Source organism: Acinonyx jubatus, chromosome D2, assembly GCF_027475565.1.
Source record: "Acinonyx jubatus isolate Ajub_Pintada_27869175 chromosome D2, VMU_Ajub_asm_v1.0, whole genome shotgun sequence".
In the NCBI taxonomy this organism is placed as follows: Eukaryota; Metazoa; Chordata; class Mammalia; order Carnivora; family Felidae; genus Acinonyx; species Acinonyx jubatus.
This window is the reverse complement of record NC_069393.1, coordinates 11,834,260-11,846,868: the sequence shown is the minus strand read 5'-3', so window position 1 is coordinate 11,846,868 and position 12,609 is coordinate 11,834,260. Positions and strand designations below refer to the sequence as shown.

General features: G+C 42.0%; 1 protein-coding gene and 1 long non-coding RNA gene across 2 annotated transcripts in view; one reads left to right on the top strand and one right to left on the bottom strand.

Annotated features, from left to right (window-relative positions):
• Positions 1-4,295, bottom strand: part of ATAD1 (ATPase family AAA domain containing 1) — a 76,752-nt gene extending 72,457 nt beyond the window's left edge. The window contains exon 1 of the mRNA XM_027049940.2: positions 4,163-4,295. The gene's annotated coding sequence lies outside the window, so the exon portion shown is untranslated. The remainder of the gene's footprint in view (positions 1-4,162) is intronic.
• Positions 4,296-4,407: 112 nt separating this feature from the next.
• On the top strand, positions 4,408-12,533 carry LOC128312708 (uncharacterized). The gene is made up of 3 exons (XR_008292351.1): positions 4,408-6,768; positions 9,227-9,900; positions 11,447-12,533. It is a non-coding gene; the product is annotated as an uncharacterized LOC128312708 (long non-coding RNA).
• The last annotated feature ends 76 nt before the right edge of the window (positions 12,534-12,609 follow it).

Here is a 12,609-nt window from a genome sequence, read left to right as displayed (position 1 = left end):
GTTTTGCCACATTGGTCCCTGATGCACTGTTCGTTTTTTCCCATTATTTTTCTCTTCATCGTTCAAATTGAATAATTTATGTTGAGTTATCTTCAAATTCTCTGATGCTTTCCTGTGTCATCTCTGTTCTGTGATTGAGTCCATCTACGGAGTTTATTTTGGTTATTGTATTTTTCAGTTATAAAATTCAATTTTGTTGTTTATATCTTCAGTGTTTGTATTCAAGGGTATTTCCTCTCCTTTTTAAAATATGTTTGTTTATTTATTTTTTTGGGGGGGGAGGAGCAGAGAGAGGGTAAGAGAATCCCAAGTAGGTTGTGTGCTATCTGTGCAGAGCCCAATATGGGGCTCGATCTCACAAACTGTGAGATCATGACCTGAGCTGAAATAAAGAGTCAGAGACTCCACCAACTGAACCACCTAGTGCCTCTCCCCTTACTCCTTGGTACACTTTTATAATAACTGCTTTACAGCCTTGGTTATCTAATCCCAACATCTACATCATGTCTGCATTGTCCCCTGTTACTGTCTTTTCACATGTGAGTTGAGATTTTCCTGGTTCTGTGTATGCTGAATAATTTTGAATTGTATTGCAGACATTTAGAAGATTTTTTTTTATTTAAAAATTTTTCTTTTAATTTTTTTTTTTTTTTTTTTTTTGAGAGAGAGAGACAGAGCATGAGCAGGGAATGGACAGAGAGAGGGAGACACAGAATCTGAAGCAGGATCCAGGCACTGAGCTGTCAGCACAGGGCCTGACATGGGGCTTAAACCGATGAACCACAAGATCATGACCTGAGCTGAAGCCGGACACTTAACTGACTGAACCACCCAGGCGCCCCAAGAATATTATAAGACTCTTGGGGGTGCCTGGATGGCTCGGTTGGTTAAGCATCTGACTTTGGCTCAGGTCATGATCTTGTGGTTCATGGCTTCGATCCCTGTGTTGGGCTCTGTGCTGACAGCTGGGAGCCTGGAGCCTACTTTGGATTCTGTGTCTCCTTCTCCCCCTGTCCCTACCCTGCTCACACTGTGTCTCTCTCTCTCTCTCTCTCTCTCTCTCAAAAATAAATAAACATTAAAAAAAATTGAAAAAAACATTAGAATATCATAAGTCTCTAGGTTTTGTTTAAATCCTGTGCAGGATATTAATATTTTTGTTCTAGCAGGCAATAGAGGTGGTTGGGTTCAGGCTACAAATTCTAACCACTATTTTGTAGTTTCCATGTCAATTCTGTTTTCAAAGCATTTGCAGTGCTATTTGGATCTGTCTTCTGTGTGTGCCACAATCTGGGACACGTGTGGTGGTCTGTCCTTCAGTTCAGTCTCAGAGTCTTCGCTGTGCTGTCTAGGTCTGTTCTGTCCTTGTGTAGCCTGAGGGGGAGCCTAAGAGTCTCTAATCAGCTTTACCTGTTAACTTTCCTGAGTTTCTCCTTCTCCATAATCTCTGGTACTTGCCGGCTCCCTGGACTTCCTCTTTGAGTCCTATATCCAGGAAGCTAGTGCTTTAGCTTTGCTGTTGCACAGGCTACTTCCTGGGATGGGCCCGTGTCTGGGGCCAAGCAATGGAGGGACAGAGAGGAAGCACCGACTATGATTTGTACCTCCTCCTGGGACCACAGCTTCTCTGTAGAAGAAGGTTTCCCTCCCTCAGAGGTGTTGGTGCCTGTGGGCCCCCACTGCCATTGGAGGCATTGCTACTGCTGGGGTGGCAGGATTTCCTGGGGCTGGGGCACTAGAGAACAGAGGAAAGAACAAAAGATGGCAGACTTCCCTGAGACTCTCTGAGCGTTAGGAAATGCTTTCCTGGTCCTTGAGCCAGAACAGAAGGGCTTCTTCAGGGCCCTGGTGCCCATTCTGAGTTTTAGGCTGCTTTACATCTAGACCAGGGGATTCTAGCAGGGGAAAAACAAAACAGAAAACACTCACTGCTGGTTCAGTGGTGCTTTGAATTCTGGTCTTCTTTCCCAGTTCACCTGCTTCTGTTTATGGGCTCCTCAAATGGCTGTTCCATGTGTTCCATCAGGTTTTATAGCAGCATTCAGTGAGAAAGGGTAGAATGCACTTACTCCATTTTACCTAGAGCTGGAATAATATATTTCATTTGCTCTCATGGACTGAATGTTCATGTCTCTCTAGAATTCATATGTTGAAGCCCTAACCCCCAATAGGATGGTAGTTGGAGAGAGGGCCTTTCGGAGTTAATTGGGGTTAGATGAGTCCATGGAGATTGAGCCCTTCTGATGGGATTAGTGTCCTTATAGAAAGGGCCACCAGCGTGTACTTGTTGTCATGCTCTCTCTCCCTCCCACCCTCCGTGCCCTGTGAGGTCACAGAGAGAAGGTGGCCATCTCCGGGCCAGGAAGGGCACCCTCTCCAGGAATTCAATTGGCCACCACCTTGATACTGGATTTCACAGCCTTCAGAGCTATAAGAAAATAAATTTCTGTTGTGTAAGCCATCTGGCCTAAGGTACTTTGTTGTGGCCATCCAAGCTAATTGAAGACATTGGCCAAAATACTCATGAAAAAAATTCATGGCGCTCCACCTTGATTGTGTCACTCTCCCCAACTCATAGCCTTTCCGTGTAGTTCTGCATAGTTCCACCGAACATGTTTTCCGCAAGGTTTGCTAACAATTTATATTTAGCTGAATTTCCAGAAAGAGGAAACGATTCCCCAAAACTAGACTGGTAGCTTTAGTGCTTTTTATTGTTTAGTTATAATACCTCAAATATATTTTCTGGTATGTCAGTGCTTTGAATTAATTTACTGCTTGATTGTTTGGGTCCTAGTCCCCTTGACTAAGTTTGCTTCAGATTTCACTGTAAATAATCTCAAGGCTAAGTGACCTATGTCCTGCATGGACCAATTCTTTTTATTATTTATTTCATGCCTTGGGGAAGCTTATTTCAAAGAGCATGTGGTTAGAAGGCCACAGTCCCCGCTTCTCCCCCACACAGCACGGTAAAACACAGGACACGAGAGTAGGTGCCGGATAAACTGTACTTGAGTGGGGAGCAGAAAGGAACCCCGGGACCCTTCTCTGCTCACTTAACAGAAGCCGTCTCAGGTGTTCCCTTTTCCTTTTCCCTTTGCCGCAGTCTTCTACCTCCGTGAACTTGTGCTAATCGGTAGAGCTGGCTTTGAAGAGCTGCTGATCGTTGAGGGTAAAGCCTTTCCCTCATGCAGCTTGCGTCTCTTCCTCTGGGGGCTTGCCCCGCCCCCGCTCCTACTCCACCTGTCCATACTGTCCTGCGGGTCAGGGCCAGCGCCCAGCTTTGACTCTGGCCCCGCTGGCCAGAAGGCCTGGCTTGACTCGCCTGGGGCTCCCTTGAAAATAAAAGCCCAGGACTTATTCTAGGATAAGAACACTGTTGTTTCCCCCTCCCACACTAGAGTTTTGTCAAAGCGTTACATTATTCCAGAGTTAATACGTAGGATTTGCGAAGCTAAACCCCAGTTGTGACTTGGCCACTTCCATCTTAGACAACATCAAAAGAGCAGCATTAGAGAAAAATAATTCCACCAGAGCTTGTTTGAAAGAGAAAAGTTAGCCTCTTGGATAGAATTAGGTGTCCACGTTCCGGGAATTCTGGTTATTTGTGCCGCAGCTGAGAAAAGGTATATTACTGTGTTTGGTTTGTAATTAAAATGGTCTCGTGGGCCTACCCCCCACCTCCCCACCCTCAGGGCACAGGATATTCACTAAGACTGGCACTTCCTCTGTTGATGTTCCCTTTGGGAAACAAAAGATAGAAATGGTGATTAAGGTCTTTCCAGATAATATCCCACACCAAAGTATTGACAGAAAAGGTTTGTATAACATGACATGATAACCCAAGGGTTATATTATACCCAGCCGATAAGTTATATTCGTATGGTTATGTGTATATTTGTAAAAGTGCGTAGCCTTTCAGTCGTTGACTTTATAAATACTTAACCGAGTGTCTGTCTGGTATGTAAAAAACTGTGCAGGGCATTGTGAGAAGTACAGAGGTTTACACAAGATGGGTTTTTTTTTTGTTTGTTTTCTAGCCTTCAAGAAAGTTCAGTGCAGAGTGGAGTAGCATCACTGAAGTGACGACCGCGACGTAGTTAGGAGTTGTCAGGATTTAAACTAGAGAGTGTGGATGAAGTTTTGACTCTGAATGTTACTGTACCTTCTGAGGGCTGTGCATCGGGCAGGTTCTTGGGAAGCCCCTGGGGGGTTTGTTGCTTGCCCAGTTGGGCTGCGATTAGCATCCTTCTAGTTTGTAGGAGACGTTATCCAGGAAGCCATCTAGTCCGTGGGGGAGGTGGCATCTCCTGAGTCCTGCTGCCACAGAGAACTTTGAATGGGTGGAAAAAGGAGTTTGTGAGCATTCTTGCTATGTCACAATGTTGGACATGTGACTTAAGAGAAGCATGTGACAGGTCAGTGTGATTGGACCATTTGATTACCAAGTCCAGACTCTAGAGTGACTCAGTGGCCAATGCTGCTTTTTTAAACTGTTAACTGAAACATTGGTACGACAGAAGATCTATGAATAAAAGACCTAAAATCCTTTTAAACGTACTATTTATTGGGACATCCTGAAGGACTGGGGGAATCCTTGTTCCTGTATCATCTCCCATCTTGCACTTGTTGATAATTGTTCGACATTCATTCGGCATTTACTGGAAGCTTCCAGATGGCGGACAGCGTGCAAGGTGTCTGAGATGGCAGAAGGAAAATACAGAGGAACAGGCTGTATCTCCTCACTTGGTAATAACAACAGCTAACAGTGAATGCTCATTTAGTGTTTACCACGTGTCAGACTTGTTCGGAGAGATATATTTCTTTTCCCTTAATCCTTATAACAGCCGTATGAATCAGTACTATTATTGTCCCCACTATACGGTGGATGACACTGGCAAACAGAGAGATTGAGTAACTTGCCAGGTAATAGCCTTGCAAGGAATTTATGGTCTGAGTATACATTGTTGAGTACCTCCCTTTTTAGGGTAAGGCAGCGATGAATGGGGTATAGGGAAGCAAAAGGTGACTCAGGTTGAGTGTTTGCTGTAAACTGACACCCAGAGTATCTGACTCAAGAAATTCTTCAGTCTGTGATCCGAAGAGAATTATGGAATGATAGGAAATAATTAAGCACAGCAAAATGCTGGAAATATTTACCAGCAGTGGCAATCCAGTTTAATTTTATGTCCAGGACCACAGCCCTACATCTTCCTTTCAATATACATTATCAGGGTTAATGTATATAGTCAATCCAATAACACTGTTTTCTCCCCTCTCTCTGCTTTGGTAGGGGTACCTGTATGAAGGCTGCTTCACTCTGGAGGTTTGGACCTGTGTGGGCATGTCTGGTAAAATGATAGGAGGATCTGCTGGGAGAGGACTTGCAGAATACTGGGGACCTTAGCAAGAAAATTCCTGAAAGTGGAAGACTGTAGAAATGGTAATAAGGCCTCAGCTGTTATAAGAGAGGGGTGACTTCAGTACTTGTGGTAAAGAGGCAGGATAGGTAGGGTCAAGGGGTAAGAAATACAGGAGATATATTTGTGTAGATCACTTAACAGTAGTATGTAATCAGTAAATACTCATTATTATTTGTATTATAGTACTCACCCCAGGCTGTCCCTATAAAAACTCATATGCAGAGACCTAAGAGACAAAGTGTGAAGATGCCAGAGGTCTTCATCAGACCATATAGATGTCCTTTAATGAACTTATAGATTGCTAAATGTTACCAACAAATGTTAATAATGATAAGTGGTGGTAGATAATATCATTATTGCTTTTATCTCCATTTTTTGTTGTCATTAATTTTATATTGTGGTCAGTTGGAAAACAGGATTTAATTTTGAAAATATTCAAATATTTAAGGAGATTTTTCTTTTTTTTATCAGTTTTTATTTTATTTTAAATTTTATTTTTTATTTTTTAAAATTTACATCCAAATTAGCATATCGTGCAGCAATGATTTCAGGAGGAGATTCCTTAGTGCCCCTTCCCCATTTAGCCCATGCCCCCTCCCACAACCCCTCCAGTAACCCTCTGTTTGTTCTCCATGTTTATGAGTCTCTTCTGTTTTGTCCCCCTCCCTGCTTTTATATTATTTTTGTTTCCCTTCCCTTATGTTCATCTGTCTTGTCTCTTAAAGTCCTTATAGCAGTGAAGTCATATGATTTTTGTCTTTCTCTGACTAATTTCGCTTAGCATATTACCCTCCAGTTCCATCCACGTAGTTGCATTAAGTAGATTTTTCTAAGCAGAAAGAGGAACGACATTCACGCAAATAGGCAAGGAACTTAATTGTCATTGGTGGGCATTATGGATTTTGCATTCTTACAGAAGCAAACTCATGAACTGTGATTTTATTATCACAGAAATTAATTTCTTGCTAAGAGTCACTTTCTGCTTTTCTCAGCATTTGATATATGCAAGATCATTATTTCCTGTATCCACCCTAAATAGCTTACTTCTTTCCAGGCAAGTAGAGATTTCAGAAAAGACGATGGGGAAATTCTTTTCCTTCTGATTGGTTCTTTGGCCCTTTTCATACCCCTCCCCCACTCCCTGCAGGGGGTGGTCATTAAAATGCCTCAGACAACTGTGGAGCCTTCAGGATGGTAGCTGCGATATGATCATGTTACACACCCATTCAAAGTTCTCTGCTCCAGGGTCAAGGTTTGGATGATGTCACACAGCCTGTGGATCTCCTGCCTCCTGGACTGGTTTCTCTGTTGTGAGAAGGATAGGAAATGAGAGAAAGATGAACCCACTGTAAGTCTGAGGATGACATTTAACTACAGTCTGGTAAATTTTGAGATATTCCCATGTTGATAAATTAATCTAGTCCTTCTAACCTGGTATGTAACACTCTGTTGCATGAAAATATCACATTTTACTTGAATGTATTGATGGACGTTTAGGTTCTGACTTTTTGCTCTTTCAGATACTTGTGCGCACATCCCTATGTATGTGTTTGTATGACATATACGAACGTTCCTGTAGGATGGGGGTCTTTAAACTTACTTGCTAGCTTACCCCACAACTTGGAAAAACTTTGCCTCCTTATACATTTAGAATTGGAATTAAACTTTTTACCGGGACTTCAACATTAGACATTTCTGAATGTTGTCAACAAATGTTAGTAATAAAAACTGGTGGTAGATAATATCATTATTGCTCTTATTCCTGTTTTTTGTTGTCACTAACTTTATATTGTGGTCAGTTGGAAAATCGGATTTAATTTTGAAACTATTCATATATTTAAATAGATTTTTCTAAACAGAAGGAGACGACATAACTTTCAGTAGTTGCAAAGGAATTAATTTCCTTGTAATGTAAACATTAGCATTTAAAAGTAGAATTCTTCAGTGTATCCAGTTGAGTGATTTGATACTCACTATTATCCATCAAATGTTAACAGTATGAACAAGGTCTCTTACAGTGGGAAATTTTACATCACTTCTTTTTCCTTCTGCGCTTGAATTTTCTTTCTACTGCTAAAAATCTACAGATTTTTATCTGAATGTATTACACATGATATGTGAATGTTTTTTATTGGTCACTTACCATATTTCCCTACGACACAATGTATATGTAAATTTTAAATTAAATTACATTAACTTTCCTTGACCATAATACTCCTAATGGTTAAGGGTTTTTCTGAATCATCATTATTTTTAGTTCATAATTGACCAGTGAAGTGCTTTTATTTTATTTTATTTAATTTTTTTAAATTTACATCCAAATTAGTTAGCATAGAGTGCAACAATGATTTCAGGAATAGATTCCTTAATGCCTCTTACCCATTTAGCCCATCCTCCCTCCCACAATCCCTCTAGTAACCCTCTGTTCTCCATATTTAAGAGTCTCTTATGTTTTGTCCCCCTCCCGACAATAAAGTGCTTTTAAAGGTTAATAATTATTAAACATAAGTTAACAGAGCTTTAAAAATTGATTTTTTCCTTCTTCTGATAATTAATTAATTAACCAACTAACTAATTAATTAATTGATGTATTTATTTTTCTGAGGCCAAAGTTTACCATTTCATCTCCTGAGAAGATTCTAAATATGCCTATTTGTGCAATGCTCTTATTTACATTTGTTTATTTATGTGTGTATTTTTATTTAGTTAGTTAGTTTCAAGTGTTTATTTAACTTCTAGTTAGTTATATTGGTTTCTGGAGTAGAATATTGTGCAATATTGGTTTCAGGAGTAGAGCCCAGTGATTCATCACTTACATATGACACCCACTGCTCATCACAAGTGCCCTCCTTAATGCCACTCACCCATCTGGCCCATCCCCCACTAAGAAATTCATTTGTAGATCATGAATGAATTTTACTTATTTCTAGAAGGAGACATCAGTTTATCCCCAGGTTTTGCTTTTCATATTGTAAACACTGAGGAATATTGTTCACATAAATAAGTAGATGGCCATTGGAATAAATTGTGTAGGTGACGTTGCTCATTTATTTGAAAGCTTTCCATATTATATGCCACACATCGCTTAGTGGTCTTATTTTTAACGATTTATCAGTGAACACTTTGCATGGGTCTTCTGTCAGTTCACTAGGAAACAGGTAATGTTAGGCTAACATTCAAAAGTGTTTGTGTTTGTTAGTCGGTAAACTCATTCAGCTTCTCAACATTAATATCATTGTTTCAGGTTATCTCTAGCTCCTTTCAGGTTTTTGCCTTTGGGGCAATATATCGTTTAGCATTCACATGGAGACAGGTATCCCTTTCTGTTTTAAAGTGGAGAAAGGGCCTCTATGAAGGGGAGGTAGGGACTAGGAACCACGGGGCCACCTAACTACACTGGTTCTCAGGTAGTTCAGCTGTAGGCGGAACGTACATGGAAGATAAAGGTCTGGATTTACCCGCTGAAAACTGGCTGCGGGCCTCCGTTCTCTAGTTTGAAGCTCCTACTCTGAGGTTGATACCCAGCACTGGAATTGCTGTCTCTTAAGCTGTGTGGCCGGTTCATCGAACCCACGTCGCTGAGGACATGGCTCTGCCTCCCAAGGATTCAGGAGAAGTCCCCTCCGAAGGTCCCCATATGTGAGTCAAAGGAGTTTTCTAACTTTAGGAAAATCCCATGGTCATTGGATTCAAACAGCTGGTGGCCGACGAGTGGTACGCACCAGAGTTCGATGAGACTCTTCATCCGTTTCTATGATTTGCTTTGTGACACCCTATTTTTATTCATAACTTTCTTTCTTTTAAAGGGCGTCCTTAGTCTACATCAACTGAGGTGGGACAAAAACAGCACTGTACTTGGTCTGTGCTCTGTGCCCTGAAGCAGAAATGCCTTTAATTGTTCATTGCAAAATAGATGTCTAGTGGAGAAGGTTATTAAACATATTTTGTGCATTTTGGGAGAACTGGAGGTCAGGATGGCTTGACCTAGCATCTCACAGCAAACCCAAGTCAAGTAAGCCACCAAGGTAACATAGCCTATTCTTAGGGCAAAATTTTCTGGTTGGCTAATTTCTGGATATTATTAAAAGGGACAGTACATTTTGAAAATAGAATGATGGCCATCCTCAGGCAGGAGAATTCTACTTTAAAAACAGAAGATTTAATGTGCCAGATTCAAATCATAAGGAAAGGCTGCCCAGTTAATAGGACAAATGCCTCCACATTGTAAAATAAACAGGATTTGAAATGCAGACAGTCTTATTTTGCAGTTACAAGTTATTTAAAAATCTTTATAAAGACCTAATAATAAAAGAATAAAATGTTTAACAGCAAGTCCACAAGAACGCATTAGTCATAAGGTACATCTTAATTAAGGCCTCTCTTCTACTTACTTCAACAGGTGGCCTAGGAAGGGGGTGGTCCCATGAGCTCTAGCAGCCAGGGGCCCGGGACCTCACTCTGGGAGACAGCCAGGGCAAAGGTACTACATCCAGGAAAGAACTTTCACATAAGACTTCAGTCTCAGAGCTAAGTAAATAAGGATCTGTTTTGTTTGTTTTCTTCTTAGACCTTTTTCTTATGCACTCCCTTTTCCTCTAGAGTTTCCTGAAATGTAAAACCTGTACATCTTCTAAAAAATGCAACATATTTAAGTACAATTAATTAGCAAAAATCTACCAAAGAAAACTGTTTATCTGTTGTTTTTAGAAAAGATAAAATTTCCCTTTTAGGTTAGGTCTGACAACATTAGGTGTTTCTATGGTATTCTTTCTGAAGTTGCTACAAGATAGAAAAATCTAAATCACAATGAGAGTACCTTTCGAACTTCTTAATCCTAAAACATGTTAACAAGAAGGCTATGAAGCATAGGATCTAGAACTGCTATATTTTGTCACGAAGTGGAACCAGGGAAATTAGTGCCCCCCGCCATTGGGCTGCTAGGTTAGGTGGAAAAAATGAAATTAAGGGTACCGTCTGTATTCCTGTGGCTGAAAATCCAAAGGCATGAGGCAGTAGTATCATGTGCGGTGGGAGTTACGGCCCTTGGAGCCGTGGGCCCTGGCTGCACGGCAGACGTCACCTTCCCACCTGTCTCCTGGCCGTGCCAGTGTATTAATCAGGGGAACGTTGAAATGTATAGGTACCTTGAAATGTACGAGGAAAATGGGACTAGGAGGGAGGAGAATGGCAAGAAAGAGGGCAGGGCAAGGAGGGGGGAAGGATGGGAGGAAGAGGGTGACTCGGTCCATTTGGGCTGCGGTAACTGAATACCGCGTCCTGGGTGGCTTCTCAGCAGTGGAAGTTTACTTCTCACAGATTGGGAAGCTGAACGTCCGCGATGAGGCTGCCTGCAGGGTCAGGTTCAGTCTGGTGTGGGTGTGCTTCCTGATTCATGGGGTGCTGTCTTCCACCGGGAACCTCACCTGGGTGGCAGAAGGGGAGGGCGCTCTGGCAGGCCTCTTTCCTAAGGGCACTGATCCCATTGGTGAGGGCTCCCCTCCTTCGGACCCAGTCACCTCCCAAAGGCCTACCTGCTAATACCTGGGTTGAAACTAACCCAAGGTTTTGGGGAGGACACAGACATTCAGTGCATTGTAGTGTGGGAAAACAGGCTGTCCACAAAGGATCAGCACCTTTCCCAGCCTTCTCCATGTACGTGTGTTTGTACAAGAGGAAGGGGTGCCACTCTTGATCTCTTGGTTGTGGATTACAGTATTGGGTGCAGAGATCACTTAAAAAAATTTTTTTTTAAAGAGGAAAAAATGGGAAGTGTAAAAGAAAAAAAGACACTTATCTGGGGAAGGGTATTTAGTGGGCCACTAGGAATTCCTAACCACGTGAACGTGTTACTTGAATAAACGTCTTTGTATTGCTCCTTCTTCTCATGTCCCTTTTATCTGGTCTCAGCAGAGTATATTTTATTATTTTGAGGTTTCGGTCTTGGGGGAAAGTTCAGAACTAACAGGCATAAATATTCGTGGAAGAGAGGCAAGCAGAGACGCAGTACTCTCTTACTTTCCTGCCAGGAACCAGCTGACCTTTCTCTGGCGCAAAGTGGCCTGGTGAGATCCAGAATTAAACTTTCTCTCTACAATGACCTGTTCAGACGGCAAATAGATCCATCATCTGGTTCTCGGCCCTGCGGAAGACACCCGCCCCCCACCCCCTCACCCCCCCCACCCCGCCCACGACTGCGTGGTGCGCCATTTACACCGACTCCGGCCCTTCAGCAGGTGGCGCTGTTTGCTCTATTCCCGCCGCTTGGCGTTCCCTTCCTTTCTAGAGCACGGTCCCCTTCCTTTTTTTCAGTCCATATGTAACGGCTGCCTCTTTTACATCGTCTCTTGGGAGGTACTCTCCCAGTGATCTTAGCACTGAGGAGGAGAAGCAAATTAGCAACATGGAACAACTCACGTTTTCATGTTTGATCTTTAAAGCCCTCATCCCCTGATCTAATGAATTGCCCCACTTAAGGGCACGCGAGTGAGCCTCAGAAATCGTATTGTTCACTCATCCCTGTCTTCCCCTATCCTCCACCCTACTTATCGTCCCTCCTTAGGCAGCCTTCCCTTCTCTTCATTCACCCCTGCCTAAGGCTTCAAAATACTATTAAAAGTATCTCTAAACCAAATTTCTCTCTGATCAACTTCTTCAGGTGTTTATAAAAGTGAAGTTTTCTTCCCATCCTTAATCACGGATGGAGCAGTACGAATTTTCCCAGGCTGCCATCCCGCGTCCCTCATCGAGTAGCTATGTAATCTGGGCCTAAAAACCCCTTGTAAAATGGGATTGGTGGACCAAGAGACTTTGAGGCGTCTTCTAGCTCTCATACTCTGGGATTACAAAGCGGTTTGCCACTGCCTTAAATAATAGTTGTACTGTGATACCAGATGATTGTTTCTGATATTTTCTTTGAGCAGGAAAAGTTGTTAAGTAGCACAAAGAGTCAGTGGAGGCAGTTGATCTAGGGAGAGAGGGTATTTGGGGTAAGATGTAACACGTCTTCCACACTAGCCATCACTCATGACAGATATTCTCATGTATTTCTGGGGTGCAGCAGATACCAAATAGGCATTTAGGCATAAATTCTAGAACTTTCTTAGTGTGCTTATTTATTTATTTATTTATTTAAAAAAAAATTTTTTTTAACGTTTATTTATTTTTGAGACAGAGAGAGACACAGCATGAA